Genomic DNA, 16,835 nt, shown 5'->3' on the forward strand with positions numbered 1-16,835 from the left:
CGCTGTCAATTATATATACTTACCAGATTAAATGAATTGTCTTTACTTAATTGTTGTGTTATTTAATTGAGGGTTCACCTACCGATGAGGGAAAGGTAGGTGCCCGCGCGATCCTAAGTTGGGTCGTGACAGTATTTACAAAGGAGAAGTATCCAGACAAGTTCATAGATAGGAAACTTATAAATGGGAATGTAGAAGATATGCAAATTCAAAAATGCTTTTGAAGCATTAGCTGTGGAAACTGATGCTGCTGAGAATCAAGGAGTTGAATCATTCAAGGAATCTTTTGAAGAAGGACGAGAAAGTCAACCACAAGCAACAAAACTTATAGAGAAACGATGTGTGGAGGAGGAGAATAAAGTTGTTGAGCCTAATGATCAGAAAATTGTAGAAATTCTATCTACAACTGAAGTAAAAGAGAATGAAGACAAGGTAGAAGAGATTGTTGCAGTGCAGAAGTTGATTACAAATTGTAATGTTCCTGATGAAATGGAAACTTTGGTTACATCTATTACAAAAGAAGGAATAAAAAATGTAGAGGGATTCAAATCAAACAAAGAAGAGGTTGTGAACAAAGATAATGCTCAAATTATTAGTAGTCAAGTGGATTAGAGGAAGTAGTTGATGATCATGCTGAGAAATCAAAAGTTAGTAGTCACTCACCTTCTAATAAATGGGGGGCTAGAGTAGAAGATAGGAGGATGTGGAAGAGGACAAGGTAAATATGAGTGTATCTGTTGCTAATGAAAGTCATGAATTAGAGGAAGAGGTAAGAGATTTGGTAATAAGTGAAGGGCACCACGTTGTTGAAGGGAATAGGGCTGCTACAGATGATCCAAGTGGAGGTGATCCTTGCTCTGATGGGGTTGGATATTCGTCTCAAGCAGCAGTTGGCAACGCTATTGTCATCAACAGTCCTATGGTTCAACTCCTACAACTATTAAAAAATGATTCACCAGTGAAGAGGCTTCATGATATTGTTTCTCATAATATAGAGGAGGTTGGCAGTCAATTGAAAGATATAGAGAATTTTCATAACAATATGGATGATCTGGAGGAATCTGTGGAGTAGAGCTTGAACAAGTATGTAAGCAGGCTGATGTTTCACAAAAATCAAAAGCCAAAGGTGGAAAGAAAGGGAAGAAACAGATTGAAGGAAAAAAACAAGTTGTCACAGTGACACAACAACCTACCAGGGTTGTGCCAAAGAGATCTGCAGCAAGTAAATCAAGTTTTGAATTGTGATTAAAACATTCATTTGGAACATCAGATCAGTCCAGACACAACAAGATTTTCATAGACTTCAAATGCTACATAGACATCACAGGTTTATGTTAATTGCATTGATGGAGCCTTTTCAATATGTCAGACATATTCAAAAGTTTAAGAGGAGATTAGGGATTCATCATACTGGTGCAAATTGCAATGGGAAGATATGGTTTTTTTGTGGAAGATAATGTGGATGTGGAAATCTTATCTGATACTGATCTGCAGATTACTTTGAAACTATTTATTCAGGAGGAAAACATATCTCTGATAGCCACTTTAGTTTATGCTTAATGTGATGAGATAGAAAGATTACATCTTTGGGATAGTATATATCATTTAGTTGGTAGTTTTGATTTGTCTTGGTTGGTAGGGGAAGACTTCAATGTGATTTTGAATGAAGATGAAAAAATAGGTGGAGTTCCTATAGTCCCTCAAGACTATGAGGATTTGCCTTCTGTATCAATTCATATGAGTTGTTTGAAACTGCTTTCAAGGGGAGTCCTTTTACCTGGTGGAATGGCAGGGCTGGTAATAATTGTATATTTGAAAGACGAGATAGAATCTTCATTAATTTGCAGTTTCAGCAATGGTTTGGTCATATGATGTGGAATATATGTCCAAGAGAGGTTCTAATCATGCTCCATTTCTTGTTTCTTTGGGTGAAGAGGCTCAAAATTTCATAAAACCATTCAGGTTCTTGAAATTTTTGACTGAACACAGATATTTTGGATACAGTTAAGTTGCACTGGCCTGAGGAAAGTGAAGGCAATCCTTTTATAGTTTTTAGATAGAAGATCAAGCAAGTAAAAAGGGCATTATCTTCAAGAAGTATACTAGATTTTGGGGATATTTTCAAACAACTTATCATAAGGGAGGATATAGTGAGAATTAAGGAGCAACTATTTGAAGAAGAACCATCTACTGAAAATATAACAGTATTATAACTTGCTCAAGCTGAGATGAAGAAGTATTTGCATTATGAGAAGGGGTTTTAGAGACAGAAATCAGGCTATACATGGTTTACTGAAGGTTATAGAAATACCAGATTCTTCCATAATTTAGTAAATGGCCAGAGGAAAAGATTGCAAGTGAATAGAATTCAAGATGCTGATGGTGATTGGATAGAAGAGCAGGATCAACTTGCAGCAGAAACAGTTAATTTCTAAACAAACATGATATAAACAAAAATTCTAAATGGAAATCCAAATCAAAACATGCATTTCAGCTTGAACTATATTCTAACCCCTACATAATCATATTAAATAAGCATAATATAGACAGAAATCTAAATAGAAGGCAATAAATAAAAAGGTTTTTACCTTTTGCGAGTGCAACTGGGGCCAAGCGATGGACTTGGATGCTTCTATGCTTCCAATGCCAAGCTCAAGCCACTCACACCACAAACAAGTAAAAGACAGAAACTTTAGAAATAAAAAAAGGCTGAAGCCTTTTAGCTAAGCTTAAACTTTGACTGATGGAAACTTTAAAACTTTGAGAAATTGTAAATTTTAAACCTTTCTAGGTTTCCAACTCCCTTTTCTTTGAAAAAATGGAATAGAACTCGCAGAATACATCTCAGAATCCAAACAACCGATGTGGGACTCGTAGATTTATACAAGTCCTCACTCAAAAATCCAACACACGGTCCAGAATCGAGATAAAAAACAAAATTGATGGCTCAAAATGCTTCATCACTAACATAACGATGGAAAATATAGAAAAATGGGGGGAGGAGGGTTGTAACTTTAAGGGGCTGTTTGGTCGAATTTTGTGGAGAGAAGGACGAAGCCATTAATGCTTCATCCTCTCCCACGCCACACACTCAACTACGCGATGGGACAAGACCAAAAACAGGCGGGGTGGTTGAAGGGGCAGTCAGGCGGTGCTAGGGTTTTACCCCTGGCCGCCTCCCCCTTTCCTCTTTTGCAAAACGACCCCTAGGGTCTTGAAATCAAATGGAGGGAAGGAGTATATTATCCCCCCCCCCCCCCCCCCCCCTTTAATTCGTTGTCTGGTCCATATTGAACTGGGCCTGGTCCTTTTTTTATTTTAAAATGGTTGGGCCATGGACATGTATATATGTATAGATACACATGGTGTGTATGTGTGTGTATATATATATATATATATATATATATATGCAGGGTCAAGGATAAATATCCCAAATAAAAAAAAAATTACTAGCCTATTAGGACTTAATTAATTTAAAACATGACTCATTAAAAATCATTTTGCAGCTACTTGTTCTAAATTAATTAACTAGATAATTTACAAATTAAGCAACAACGCAAACACACATAGAATCAAGGTTTAAGGGGTAAAATGGTCAATTTCTTAATTACTCAAAGTGCCTTGGACAATAAAATGGAATAAATTACTCATTAATCTAATTTTCCTTTATTTATTCAATTAAGTAAATAATTATTGAAAATGGTTTTGCCTTTGATTAATTTCAATCAAAATTATTCCATGAATGTCATAAAAATCCTAATTAATTACCACAAAATTTAAAATATCCTGGATATTTATTTATTAATTTAAAGGGGTGAAATATTATCCCAAATAATTTCATGAAAAATTACCTAGACTCTTTAGGTTGCGCAGGTGATTTTATTTACTGTCCAAGGACTCTGAGCACTTAAAATAAATCACGGGAGGTCAAAATTTAGGTGTCAACAACTTCCCCTTCGGTGTTAGGGGATGGTGGGACCATCTCTGAGCAATGAAATTTGACTAACCCTAATTTTTGACGGACCTGATTCATCTTGCCCTTTAATTTCAAGCAATTCACACATGTGTGGCAGGACCCTGGCTTCCGGGTTTCCTATATATCTCAGGATGTACGAGAATTCAGAACGCTTGTAGTTTAACTCGATTAAAGACTTTAAGTGATTTAGCAGGAAAGTCCAGAGACTCCCAATGTTGTGATCGAGGTTTCCCTGGCCGGTGGTTAAAGTGTGGCCCAATCTTGGGTTTTGAGTCTACTTGTATATCCCTGGTCTCCGGGAATCAGGACATATGTAGTTTGACTTGCTGGAGAGTAGCTTCCCCCTTTTTGCATGAATACCTTCAGATTTTACCGGTGTGTATTCGACCGGTTACGATTTTTTAAAATAGACAGATTGTGGCTGAGTCTGAGATTGAATGGCTTTAAGTCTTGGCCAAAGAGCTTGACTCTCATGGGCACCCTAGCTTGAGCGGTTGCGTAAGAAAAAGTTTCACGTTTGCTCCGTAATTTGTCTGGATCTGGTTGAGCCAGCTGAATCCATTTTGGGGCTTTGCACCTGCTTTCGAAATTTGATAATATTGCAGATATTTTCATGATATTTGTATGAATGGCCCTCTCGGCAGCAGAAAAGTAAACATGCAATGACCCTCTTGGCAGTTTGTATGAATGAATGGCCCTCCGGCAGTATGTATGAATGGCCCTCCGGCAGTATGTATGAATGGCCCTCTCGGCATTATGTATGAATATCCCTCTCGGCAGCAGGAATGTAAACATGCAATGGCCCTCTCGGCAGCAGAAAAGTAAGTGTGTAATGGCTCTCTCGGCAGCAGGAAAGTAAACGTACAATGGCCCTCTCGACAGTTTGTACGAATAATAGCCCTCTCGGTAGTAGTATGAATGAATGGCCCTCTCGGCAGTGTGTACGAATGGCCCTCTCGGCAGTATGTATGAATAGCCCTCTCGGCAGCAGGAAAGTAAACGTACAATAGCCCTCTTGGCAGTTTGTACGAATGGCTCACTCGGCAGCAAGAAAGTAAAAGTACAATGGCCCTCTTGGTAATTTGTATGAATGAATGGCCCTCTTGGCAGTGTGTATGAATGGCCCTCTCGACAACAGGAAAGTAAATGTGCAATGGCCCTCTTGGCAGTGGGAAAGTAAACGAGTTGAAAGGAATTTAAAGAATGGAAGAATCAGAAGGAATTAAAGATGACAAATATGGCCGTTATGGCTGAATGATCTTTCTTGCGTCCGTAGTATGTGTCGTGACCCTCGTGGTCGAACATGCCCCTTTGTATTTGTCATGACCCTTTTGGCTGGATATGTCTTTGTCACTTGTTTGTTATAGGACCCTCGTAGTCGGATATATATTTTTTACGCTCATCATCCTAACCCTTTTGGTCGGATGAGTCCTTTCTGCTCGTTTCTGCTGTGATCTTTTTGGTCTCTCCTTGCTGGGCTGAGCTGTGGGCAGACCGGTTAGTAGCGTGCTTGCTGTCCTGTTACAATCCTGTAGAAAAATTGTGAGTTTGCTAAAAAACCAATTAGTGTCATTGTCTTCTCGTCTGGCGGCTCCTCTTGACGTTTTTCCGGACCTTCTTGGGCTCGGCATTTCAAGAGATGATTTTAGAGCGTACATATGCTAATGGGCGCATATTTGAAAATCTAAAGTAAAAAATTTGTATAGCGCATTGTCCTATATATATTTTTGGAAAAATCTTTTGTCATGACACGTGACTTTGAGCGAGGTCTTCTGGAGCTTTAGGAGGTATGATTGCTGATTTTCGAACGGATGGAAGAATTTTAAGATCTTTCTCGAAAATTAGGTCTCAGTTTTGGGTTTGCCTTGAGCAGACCCTGCTACTTCTTATTGCGCGGGAATTTTTTAGGTTACCTTAAAAATTCTGCCCCAGTGTAGAGCTTTGTTTTTCTATCTCCCTGTTGATTATTCCCGATAGGAATTTCTGGGACCCTCTAAAAAAATTTTCCCCAGTGCAAGGTTGACACTGGCCGGTTCTTGTATCAGTCCTTGTAGCTTGGTCTCGTCAATTCCTCCTGCTTCATTGTCTCTCAGGTTCTTCTAATGGCTTCTGGATTTTTCTTTATAACGATCGAGCTCAAAAACTTCTACGTATCCTGTCGCAGTAGGAATTCAGGTCGAACGTAGTTCAGGATAAAGTAACTGAGCTTTCGCTTTTACTAATAATGTGACCAGGTCTGATATGGACTCACTACGTATCACACTGTGGGGAATTCAGGTCATTCCGTAGTTCATTTACAAAATAAGGATACACATTTCTTATTCTATTACGGAAGTACGATTACAATGAAATGATAAGGCAATTACAAGCAAATAGGATCCTAAATGTAGTTTCTCTTGAGCGAGTCTGCATTGATGGCTTTAGGCCACTCTTGTCCATCCATCTCGGCTAGGACTACGGCCCTCTTGAGAGTATTTTTCTGACCATCCGTGGCCCTTGCCAATTCGGCGTGAATTTTTCTTTATATTCTTTTTGGTAGGAAAAGACCCGCTTGAGCACGAGTTGTCCAATTTGGAAAAGTCGGGTCCTGACCTGTTTGTTGAAGGCTCAAGACATTCTTTGTTTGTACAACTGTCCGTGGCATACGACCACCATTCTTTTCTCATCTATCATAGCCAATTATTCGTAGCAGTTTCTTACCCATTTCGTGTCCTTTAGCTCTGCCTCTTGGATGATACGGAGTGAGGGAATTTCCACTTCTGCGGGTATGACCGCTTCTGTACTGTAGACAAGGAGATATGGAGTTGCCCCGGTGGAAGTGCGGGTCATTATCCGGAACTCGACAAGGCATAAGGAAGTTGTTTGTGCCAATTCCTGTAGTTGCCAATCATCTTCCTCAGGATCCTCTTGATGTTTTTGTTGGCAGCCTCTACAACTCCATTCATCTGTGACTTGTAGACGGTAGAGTTCCTGTGGGTTATCTTGAATTGTTCGCAAATGTTCTTCATCAAATGACTGTTCAAATTGGTACCATTGTCTGTGATGATGGATTCCGGTACACTGAAGCGACATATCAGATTGTTTTTTAAAAAGTCAGCCACGACCCTCTTGGTCACTGACTTGTGCGAAGTGGCTTCTAGCCATTTAGTAAAGTAGTCGATGGCGACCAAGATGAAATGATGTCCACTGGAGGCTAGAGGCTCGACAAGTCCTACGACGTCCATCCCCCATAGCGATCTCATGCATGTAACCCGGTGGGAGGAACCTTGATTAAATACCCGTGTATCTAGCAATGATGGCACTTTTGTACAAATTTGCATGAATCATGCTCTATGGTCATCCAGTAATATCCTGTCCTTAGGATTTTCTTTGCGAGGATGAATCCATTCATGTGGGGACCGCATGCCCCTGCGTGCACCTCTTTCAACAGTTTTGTAGCCTCTTCGGCGTCCACACACCTGAGTAACCCAAGGCTGGGTGTCCTTTTGTACAATACTTCTTTGTTCAGGAAGAAACCATTAGCCAGCCTCCTGATAGTCTTCTTCTGATTTGCTGAACTCTCTGAGGGGTATTTTCTCTTCTCTAAATATGTCTTGATATCGGCGTACCATGGTTAGCCATCCGGCTCGGCCTCGACGTGGGCGCAGTGAGCCTGTTTTTCTCTTAATGCGATCTCCAAAGGGTCGATATGAGCACTGTCGGGGTGCTGGATTATGGAGGCTATCGTAGCCGATGCGTCTGCGAACACATTTTGGGCTCTCGGGGTATGCCTGAAATCGATATTCTTGAATCTTCCGCACAGTCTCTGCAATTGATTTACATACGGGAGTATCTTATCAATTTTGGTTGCCCAACTTCCTTTCACTTGATTTATGAGTAAATCGGAGTCCCCGATTACCAACAACTCTAGTATGGTCATGTCTAGTGCCATCTTGAGTCCGAGTACACATGCTTCGTACTCTGCCATGTTGTTGGTACACCTAAAGTTGAGCTTTGAGGCCATCGGGTTGTGTTATCTTGTCTCTGATATCAACACCGCCCCCATGCCTGACCCTTTGTAATTTACTGCTCCATCAAAGAGTAGTTTATGGCGTGGTGTGCAGACTCGATAACACCTCACCGGCGGAGTAGATTCAGGGTCTTCCCAATAGCATGTTGTAATTGGCAGTGATTGCTATGACCTGGAACGCTGCTGTGAAAGAGACAGGTCCGACCTGGATTTGCAGGTCGACCTCTCCTAGGGAATCGCTTAGAGATTCGTCTAATCCCCTGATGTTCGTCCTGCTCTAGCGAATCTTGCCTATGTCATAGACAAGCTATGTTAATGTGGTTACGGGGCAAATGGTGAGGCCCGACCCATTATCCACAAGTACCCTTCCTACGGCCTTGTCACGACATTCTAGGGTGATATGAAGGGCTCTGTTGTGGGACGTCCCTTCAGGGGAAACTCTTCCTTGGAGAAGCAGATTTTATGTTCCCGAATGATATGGGCCACTAGCCCAGCTAAATCTTCACTACTCATTCCCGCTGGTACGTGTGTAGCGTCCAATACCTTCATGAGGGCATGCCTATGTGATGGTGAGCTAGCCAACAATGATAGCACCGAGATTTGCCCCGACGTCTTTTTTAAATGCTCAACAATAGAATAATCATTTGGCTGCATATGCCGCCAGAAATCTTTGGCGTCTCCTTTGGCTATCGCTCTTCTCTGAGTATTTTCCTTCATTGCGGCGTTGTGGGCCAATTCTTCAGGAGTATAGCATCTTCCCGAATGAGTCATGCCTTGGGTCATAGCCGTCTACACAGTGATTGGATTTTTAGAGTCAGGCACAATCTATTGTGATACTTGGGCTATTACAGGTGCTAGGACATAGGTATAGCCTTGGGAACTCTCGGACTAGGCATCCTCTCCAACTTTACAACTTCCAGTAGAGTTCTCCACTCTTACAACCTCTAAGTCTAACTCTTGCTCTTCTTTCTCTGGAAAATCTAATACATTTGCAAGCTCTTGCAGCGATATGTCTTTATCGCAAAATCTAAGTTCTAATATTCCTATATCATCAACTACTTCTCCATTATCTACCGAGTCTTCCTCTCCCCTGAATTCCCCCGTCTCTACATCTCAGTTCAATAATAGTCCCTCTGTTCCTTCACGTGCTCATGGCATGGTCACACGTTCCATGACGGGGTCTCTCAAGCCTAAAGTAATCCCGTCACTCATTGTCTCATTTTCAATGTTAACTGAACCTTCCTCTTTCACCTAAGCTATCAAAGATCCTCGCTGGCTCATTGCCATGAGTGAATAACTTGATGCACCTATTCAAAATAAAACTTTGACTCTTGTTCCTCCTCCTCTAAATGTTAACATTGTTAGGAATACATGGGTTTACCGCATCAAGTATTATGCTGATGGATTTGTTGAGAGGTTCAAAGCTCGCCTCGCTACTCAAGGCTATTCTCAACAACCAGGTTCGGACTATACCGATACTTTTTCCCCAGTTGTTATGTTAAGTACAGTCCATATGGTACTTTCCCTGGCCTTGCAACATAATTGGTTCATGCGCCAGTTTGATGGTGAATTAACTGAAGATGTTTTTATGCGGCAACCAAGAGGGTTTGAGGATCCAGATTATCCTACCTATGTCTGTAAACTGAATCGTGCTCTATATGGTTTGAAACAGTCACCGAGAGCTTGGTTTCATCGTCTGGTGACGTTTTTACTGGACCTCGAGTTTGTTAATTCTTCCTCTGATCATAGTATGTTTATTTATTAGTCTGGCTGCAATACTCTGGTTCTCCATATTTATGTTCGTGACATAGCTATATTTGGCACAGGTGTTAATTGACCATTTCATTGCCTCTATGAAATCTGAGTTTTCGATGAAAGATTTGGGACCTCTCCGTTATTTCTTAGGTGTTGAATTATTACCCAACTCAGATGGACTTCTCTTGCTTCAACGCAAGTACATTTCAGACCTTCTTATCCGATTTGATCTTTCACAGGTAAAACCTGCTTTTACGCCTATTCATAGTAAGTTTGATTGGCATTCGCTTACTTCGCCCTTGTTGGATAATCCTGCTATATATCAACAAATGGTTGGTTGCCTGTAATACTTGTCTTTTACTAGACCAAATATCCAGGTTGCGGTTAATATGTGTTCACAGTTTCTTCATCAGCCTCATCAGCATCATCTCCAAGCTGTAAAACGGATTTTTCGTTATCTCAAAGGTACCTCAGATTTCAGTTTACAACTTTTCAAGCAAACATCTTCTTCGACTTTGATTGGGCTGGGGGCGCTGCAACTAGGTGTTCAAATACTGGATTTTGCATATTTCTTGGTAAAAAATTGATCTCTTGGTCTACTAAGAAGCAACCAATAGTAGCTCGTTCTAGCAAATAAGCCGAGCACTCGCTGTTGCCGCTGCTGAAGCTACTTGGTTGCAATTTTTGTTATGTGATCTTGGTGTTGTTCTGTCCTCCTCGGTGGTAGCTAAACGTTATAACATTGGAGCAATTCACTTGGCTTATAATCCAGTATTTCATTTTAGATCAAAGCATGTTGCTTTGGATTATCATTTTGTCTGTGAGAAAGTTAGCCGTGGTGATCTTAATGTGTCTCATGTTCATACATCTCAATAGTTAGCTGACATTCTTACTAAAGCTCTCCCCACATCACGGTTCAAGCTTCTTCTCTCCAATCTTTATGTTCGACATTCCTATTCAGATTGAGGGAGGGTGTTAGGATAATATTGTATCTAGTTTGTATTTCTCTGTATTTAGTTTGTATTTATCTCTTAGTTAATATATGTACTATATAAGTGTATGTAATGTATGGAAATACAATTGGCTTGGAAACTTCAACTCGGGCCTTATTTTGAAAATGAGGTGGCAATAGTGGTGGAGGGTAAGAAAATTTTAATGGTGGAGGTAGAATGGGTTAAGGCGCTGAGGTGGCATGCCACATGGCATTCACCTCATTAAATGTTAGTGCCACGTAGGATTGGATGTCCACCTTGGACAACTTTAACGGATGAGAGGTATATTTGATCCCATAGTATAACGATAGGGGCATATTTGAACTCAAAGTATAACGAGGGATATATTTGACTCTTTTCTCATAATACAAGGCTATATTTGGTCCTTTGCCGAATTATAAATAAACTGAAATTTTAAGGGAACTTTTATTTTTAATTTGACTTTCCTTTTGATAATTTCACTTCAAGTTCTATTGTTTTTCTTATTAAGAATAACCTAAGTATAGGTACGTCAAGACTAAACACCTATTTCTTCAATACTATAGAAATATGATACAAATAAAATAGGTGTAATATTTCGTGTGTAGAAAAGGGCAATGTGTTTGATTTTGGAATACATTTGGTGTACCCAAATTGAGTCATATTATGCCGTTAATTATGTAATATACTATAATTGTATTACCTGTAGTAATACAATTTTTTTAAAATGCTATCTGCTTTAATCTGGAAAACAACTAAAAGGAAATTAAAGCTCAAGTAATAAATGTGTTGTTGCAACTAGGATGAAAGTTTAACAGACTGCAAACACACAAAGGAAGACAAAATGTTACTCAATTAAAATGCAGATTTTTTTATTCTTTTTTCAACGTTACTTTTGCAATCATTATACATAAAAGGGCGAGGAATCTGATTTTGAAGTACATGAAATCTTTTGCTGATTATCATGTTTGGAAAGTGTTATATCTAATTGTAGCGCATGAAGTTTTGAATGTTTAAAGTTATAATTGCAAAAATTAAAAGATACATTATCCACTCTCCCTACCTTCTAAGGTAGGGGTAAGGTCTGCGTACACTTTACCCTTCCCAGACCTCACATTGTGAGATTTTATTGGGTATGTTGTTGTTGTTGTTAACTTGTTATTGTTGTATACATCATCCACTCTGTTTTCTAATGTTATTCATTTGATTATTATCTTGAAAAGGGCCCTTCATTAGAGGATGCTGAAGTGGTCAGGTTAGATGAGGAAGCAAACAAGTGGTTAAGCGACTTGTTGAAGAACCTGCTGAATGTCTCGATATTATCCTAGTAGTAGGTATGCTCAGACTTGGAAAACTACTCTAGCAAGACAAATCTACAATGACCCTGATCTGTCATATCAATTTTTCAGCGTTATTTGGGTTTTCATTGGGCAAACTTACAATACAAAGGACATTTTTCTTAATATTCTCAAAGTCTTAACAAAATGCGTAGAAGAACATCAAGGTGAGGATGTGGACAAATTAGCTAAGGTGATAAGTGGTATTAAGAATAAAGGAGGTAGATGTCTCATTGTTTTGGATGATGTGTGGGTAGCAGAAGTCACTGATCATGTAAAGAAAGTTTTCCCAGAAAATCAAAAGGGGCATTGAATCATGATGACAACGCGTGACGGATATTTGGCTGCTTATGCTAATCCATAACCTCATAATCTGAATTTTTTGACTAAACCAGGGAGTTTTGAACTATTTGTAAAGAGATTATTTGGCAAGGGAATTTGTCCCGCTGAATTAGTAGGACTTGGAGCAAAAATTGTAGAAAGTTGTGATGGAGTACCACTTGCAGTAGTGGTAATTGCAGGAGCATTAAGAGGTCGTCTGAACAACAGTGACTGGGTAAGAGTTGAGAAAAATGTGGGGCAACATCTTCATAATAAGAATAACCAACAGAGCTGCTTGAAATTTGTAGAGATGTGTTACGATCGTTTGCCTCAAGAAGTCCAGACGTGCTTTTTGTATTGTGGTGTCTTTCCTCGAGGCTATGATATCCCTTCTTCGATTGATTCGTTAATAAAGCCCCAACAGACATACACTCTTGAGGAGATAGCAGAGCTTCACTTGAACGATTTGGTCAACAGAAATTTAGTAATGTTACTGTAAAAGAGATCTGATGGTCAAGTAAAAACATGTCGTCTTCACGACATGTTGCACGAGTTTTGTAGAAAGGAGGTTGCTAATAAATGGCTTTTTCAATAAATATTTACAACAGCTGATAATGTTATTCCTTATATACAAGACTCAGATACTTGTCATTGGTTGTGTATTCAACCCTCTATTCTCAATGACTTTATCTCCACAACTCCATCGGCCGACCATGTCAGATCTTTCTATTGTTTTTCTTCAAAACAAAAATAAATTGAGTTATCTCCCAATTCCATCAAACAGATCCATAAAGCATTTCCACTGATCAGGGTCTTGGATGTTGAATCTCTCAAATTTCTCTTCTCCGAGTATTTTAACTAGTTATTTCATTTGAGGTATATTGCTATCTCAGGTGACTTTAAGGCCATTCCTTCGACCTTAGGTAAATTTTGGAATTTACAAACTCTTATAATCAATACAAGTATCTCAGAGCCTACCCTTGATGTAAAAGCAGAAATATGGAACATGTTACAGTTGAGGCACCTGCACACCAACATACCTGCGAAATTGACGTCTCCTACTACCACGACAGGTCAAGTTTCTTGTCTACAAACTCTTTCTATGGTTGCACCAGAAAGTTGCAAGAAAGATGTGCCCGCCAAGGCATGTAATCTAAAAAAATTGGGCATTTGAGGGCAAATGGCGGCTTTCTTGAACCCAAGGTAGGAATCAACAACCTTGAAAAGATAAAGTGCCTCGAACATTTGAAGCTATTGAATGATTTTTATTACATGAATAAATCGCTTCACCTCCCTCCAGCATTCTTCAGACTTGTACGTACAGTGAAGAAGTTAATTTGGCAAACACAAGGTTTGCTTGGAGTGAGGCGGATAAATTAGGGCAATTGGAATCCCTTGAGGTTCTAAAGTTGAAAGAAAATGCATTCGTTGGTGAGTCTTGAACGCCGGAGGTAGGAGGTTTTAGCCAACTCTAAGTATTATGGATTGAGAGGGCGGAATTGGAATCTTGGGAGGCTTTGAATCTTCACTTCCCCATCCTTAGGCACCTTGCTCTTGTTTCCTGTGATAAGCTCAACGGTGTGCCACATGGTTTGGCTGATATACCTAACCTTCACAAGATGAAGCTGGAGAACATAAGCAAAGCGGTCAAATCGGCAAAAGATATACTGGAAAGCAAGACATCTAAGAACATGAAATTCAGGTTCAACGTATTCCCTCCTGAACCTGAATCCAAGGCCGAAACTCAATCCAAAGGCCATACAGTGAAGTTGAAAGGTCAGTCATATTAATTTGTTTTATAATCTTCGCTACAATTTTATTTTCACGAATATAATCTTTTTCAGCTGGCGTACATTTTTCGTGACTGCATCAATATATCTACATATCTCATTTGGTAAAAAATCCCATAAGACTGTATCTTTTGTAATTATTTTATTCTTCTAAAATAAAAATCTAAGATGCACTCTGCTCATACTTATGTGAATGGTTCGACAATGATTCAGAATAGAAGGTAGCATTCTATTTATTCCAATTTAAACTATTTTGTTATAGAACCGATGAATCCACTAGAACAGTTTAAGGGGCCTGGTCCCTGAAATTTTTTCACAGATAAATACACAAAGTAACTAAGGCAAAATATTTACGTGGAAAACTCCTTACTCAAAGGATTAAAAACCACAACCTACCTCAGTAGGATTTTCAACTTCACTAAAACGAGCAATGATTAAGATTACAAACTTTTGGAACCTAGGAATTAGACCACTAATCCCTCCACTTACAATAACTCTATTGCAAGTACATTTTTGACTAACTCTAGTCAAGCACCAAACTGATTCAACTAACTCTAGTTGAACCTTAACACCACTAAGACTAACGCTAGCCAAGTGTTTACAACAAAAGTTTGATAAAAACAGAATACCTAGAAAACACTTCTTGAAGAAGTGTAGGTTTACAATGTAGAGATCATAAGGATAAAACTAGACAACTCTAGGACTCAAAACATCTTCCGTTGCTGAGATTTGGTCCTTGAACTTGTCTTAGCTTTGTTCTTGAAAGCACAAAGAGAACAGTGGTGGCTGCACTTGTAAAGATCTGGATATTAAGATTTTCAAGTGGTAGGTTAAACAATGCCAACATGTTGTTTAAATAGGAACTCAACTGAGAGCATGTGCAGATCATGTGAGATGCATGTGACCTGAAAAGAGACGCTACATTGGTCTTTAGCATTTAGCATGCATACAACTGTGCTGCTGTGGTACTGTCTGACGGAACAGTGCACACAGCTTTACAGCTATCATGTGATGTACAGTCTTCAGGGGATCTGATCAAGAACCTGATCCTTGGCATGTTTGTCAAATCATCAAAACTATAAAAGGTCATAACTCATCAATTTTCCCCTTTTTGATGATGACAAACTAGTAAGTTAATGTTCCTCCTGAGAACCAGGTTTCGTTTTCATGATAAATTCCAGTAGCATAAGAGTATGCAATTTTCATTAGTACATTTGGGACCAGGTTCCCCCTGCGGATTAGACCCTCAACATCTTGTTGACATTTTCGCCTGCTATGTAATCAAAATGGCTATGCAACTTTACCAGGTTCATTTGGAACTTACTTCCCCCTAAGAACATGAACCATATCAATCTCATGTTGACATTTTCACCTGTTATGTAATCAAAATGGATATACAACTATACCAGATTCATTTGGAACTTACTTTCCCCTGAGAACATGAACCATATCATCCTGCGCTCTCTTTTTTTTTGCACAATATCACACTCCTCTAGGGTGCCCAAGGAAAAAAATTGTTTTTTAATTCGTTTAGTGACCTTTCTAGTGATTACCTTGAAGTGATCAAAGACTTTAGTCAGAAGGAAGCCATAGGGGAGACTATGCTTTCCATTCTTTGTGTCCATAACTTACGCCATGTGCTCAATCACGATAGAGGGTAGGCTAACCAAATGTTCTCCATCCAATATCTCCATTAGGAACAGGTCCTTCTTAGATTCTATACACCTCTTTTCAGTCCTAGGAAATACCACTTTGTTGACTAGCTTGAATAAAAGTTGATATTTTGGCTTTATCTATTTCTTGTATAGAGTTTCAGTGGTCACCCACTCTCCTATTTGGACTATGATACTCTTGAAGTCGTCTGACGCCTTGATGTCCTTGTCATTTCCCAAATTTTTAATTCCTTCAGTTGGGACATCCAGAATTTTGCCCAACTGAGCTTCATCCAATGTAAACTCAATTTTCCAACCTTGCAAACCAAGGTATGATCACTAGTATACTGCAGATTCACAAAGAATTCTGCTACTTCCTTCTCATAGGCTAATGCAGGCCCTTCAAGAAGATGTCCCAACTTTTGAGCTCTTAAGATCTTCATTAAATCATTGAATCCTTAGTGCCCAATCACCTCCGGATCAAACACTCTGCCAAGCAACACTTTTTGACCTCTTAGATTCCCTTGTCTCAAATTTTCTTTATCCCTTCTAGATTTTCCCATTTTTTTGGAATCGGGTCCCTCAGTCAAGGTTACTTTTCTTTTCTTATAGGAACCTGCTTCCCAACTGGCTGAGCTCTTTCTTTTCTTAGGAGAAGGGGTCACCTCCTTTACCTTTCTTAACTTTTCAGCTACTTTCTCAGCTTTTACCTCACCCACATTTTCTTTTCATCAATCATAGATTTCCTCTTTCCTTTTGATTTTCTTCTTTCTGGAGGAGATTTCTCCTCTTGTCACGCCCCGAACCTGGGCCTGGACGTAACACGGCACCCGGTGCCTGACTGCATGTGATCGAACGAGCCAACTGGCTGAATCAACATGTGATATTAAAACATAACTGAATGTGGAAACAACTAAACACATGTTGATATACTAAAGGTCTGACTGAAATCATAATGCGGAAATACTTAGACAATCTGAAATATCTGAAAGTAGCCAATATGACTAAACCAAAACAACTGAAC

The 16,835-nt window shown here is 39.4% G+C and overlaps 1 pseudogene; it reads left to right on the plus strand.

Moving 5' to 3' along the window:
• The first annotated feature begins 724 nt into the window (after positions 1–724).
• Positions 725–14,159, plus strand: LOC132613222 (putative late blight resistance protein homolog R1A-10; annotated as a pseudogene).
• Positions 14,160–16,835: the final 2,676 nt, after the last annotated feature.

Source organism: Lycium barbarum, chromosome 10 (genome assembly GCF_019175385.1).
Source record: "Lycium barbarum isolate Lr01 chromosome 10, ASM1917538v2, whole genome shotgun sequence".
Taxonomy (NCBI): Eukaryota; Viridiplantae; Streptophyta; class Magnoliopsida; order Solanales; family Solanaceae; genus Lycium; species Lycium barbarum.